We start from the raw sequence: 2,691 nt of genomic DNA, 5'->3' as shown, positions 1-2,691 counted from the left end.
ACAGCTAGGAAAGCACCCTCCAGCACCCAGTGCAAGGCAGTAAGAGACCGCCTCACCTGGAAAGGCCAGATCCCATGACTTCCTTAATGTATAGGGATAGATACCTGGAATTGGAGCATTAACACTTTAACTCCCAGTGCACTACATGATGTTTTGATGTGGAATACTGAAAACCAAAAAACATAAAACCATGACAACTTATTTCCTTTGTGTAAGAAACCTGCAAAGTCCCAGTCTCTTAATATGTACTTATAGATGAAAATTTTACTGTTCAACAGAAATTAACTAAGAGCTGGACAGTGCCAATTGGAATGGAAAAAGAGTGAACAGGATTTTCAATATTGATTGGAAAGAAGAATATATGAAAAGGATACAAAAGTAGATTTTGTTGAAAAAGGAGAAGATATAAGCAAAGTGAAACTTAAGAGTTATAGCTTTAATGAAATAACTATATAGAGATTTATTTATTTTTTAATTTCATCTCTACCTTAGTATCAAGGCACCAAGTTGCAACTGGAAATGCTATTATTCACACTAGCCTGGTGCCAAATAATTATATGGATCACTGTATAAATATGTACATTCAAGATTCTCTTCAAAAGATTGATTTATTCAGAACTGTAAAGACTATACTTTTGATTCTAAAGGTCTTTGTTTTAATATCCACTTATGCAATAGATACCATCTTGACTGACATTTAAGGCTTGAACTAGATGTAGTCAAGCTGAAACCATAAGCTATTATAGCTTGAGCTCAAGTTCCAGATTTTGTTTGTTACGGCTGGAACAGACTCAGAGCATCTGCAGACTTATTGTACAGGGAGAGCTATAGCACACATTCTCCAATATACTATGATTCCTGTGATCATGAATTTTGCTGGAGCATGGTTTAACATGCCATAGGCATCCACAATTCCTATTTGTTTTCATAGAGATATTAAAAAGGATATTTATCTTTTTTATTATTTTTCTCTCTTTTTCAGAAAATCAGAAATATTATCAACTCTGTATTTTTGAATTATTTTTACAGTAATTATAGGGAAAAATCATCTTCCAGATAGTATTCCAAGAAAGTAAATATTTAGTGTAAAATAAAGGTGAAAGACAGATAGAAGAGTGAAAATTAATCATGGTTGTGATGCAAATGATGGATAATCAATGAATGTGCTGCTTTTGTGGAAATATGACTATTATTTACAATGTTTACTAATTAAACTTTTAAAGCAACATTGACCACTTATGTACTTGTGTGCTCTGATGAAATTCAAAAACTCAGTACTCAGTAATTTTGTGGTTTGCTAGGAAGTGTGATCAGATATTGAAAACACAGCAGGGATTATTCTGCAAGTTAATAAAATTTCCAAATTTATACTTTGTGCGATTTCTAAAATTTCTACATAGAAAAAAATCTGTTCCAATTTTACTTGTCCTTCTCATCCAGAGAAATCAAGGGCAACTTTATCAGCCAGAGTTCAAGGCTGAAATGTCAAGGAAAGATTGAAAGCATCAAAGCATCTCTTTATAAAAAGATTGAAAAACTGGAAAGTGATTATGTATAGGAAATTGAGTACTGTACTAAATATAAAGAAAATATACAAAATGTATGCACTAAATATATGTACTAAATATTTATACTAAATGACAAAATATAAAGAAAACTGTCAATGAGTTTTCTCTGTATCATAGTCATTTTCTATAACATATTTCCAGGGACGAGACAGTAGGATATTATTTTAATGAGTGTCTCTTTAATAAAAATAGGAGTAGACAGAGATCTTGAATTGTTTTCAGAAATATCCAGATCTGAATTCTGCATATATTCTTAGTACCAACAAAGAAACAAACAAATAAAGAAATAAATGAAATCTTGTTTTTCTCTATGTGAGAAAAACCTGTAAACTTTCCTTGTTGTAGTACAATGTTCTCATTATCTATTTCGATCTCCCACAGAACTTGGAGCACTGAAATGACCTATGAAAGCTGACTGAAGCATTTATTCTCTACTGGAGTTCATTGTGGTCACTGTTTGAAATGCAGCTACTCTGATGGCTGAATGTTGGAACACATGTTGGCATCTGAAGAAAATACTTTGAAGAAAGAAGTGTCCCTGGAAAAGTCCCCTTTGGCTGACACTCTTGTTCTTTGTAAGAGTCAGTAGTTCAATATTTCTGTTAAATTTCTCTGACATACAAAAGTCTGTTTTCTTTCCAGCATTTATTAATAACTTTTTCTAACCTATTTGCTTTTTAAAAATCCTCTATTCTGTTCCATAACTCAATGACCCGTTCTTAATTATACGTGTTTTCAAAAAACAATACTATGTAACCAAGAATGACACTGTCAATGTCTACGAGACTGTCTTGTACTCTTAGCCAAAGCATGTCTGCCTAGAATCATGATAGTTTGACTGTCTGTAGAATGTTAAATAGTGGACAGACAAAATTTAAGTTTTCAGTTGTTATTTGCAAGATGAGCTGTTTCCTGTCTATGAAAACAAACTCAGAGTCTAGATACATGTAGTGCTATCACCACTATCACACAACTGTCCAGCTTGTTTAGTTGTTAGCCTACTTCTTTAAATAGTTTTAGCTCTCCTGTCAAGGTCTGACATAACACTTTTAATAGACATTGCACACCGATAGAACAAGACAATGAAGATGGCAAAATTTACACTTTTTTCTTTTCTCTTTTT

This window comes from Meleagris gallopavo, chromosome Z (assembly GCF_000146605.3).
Source record: "Meleagris gallopavo isolate NT-WF06-2002-E0010 breed Aviagen turkey brand Nicholas breeding stock chromosome Z, Turkey_5.1, whole genome shotgun sequence".
Taxonomy (NCBI): Eukaryota; Metazoa; Chordata; class Aves; order Galliformes; family Phasianidae; genus Meleagris; species Meleagris gallopavo.
Note: the sequence above shows the minus strand (reverse complement) of the source record.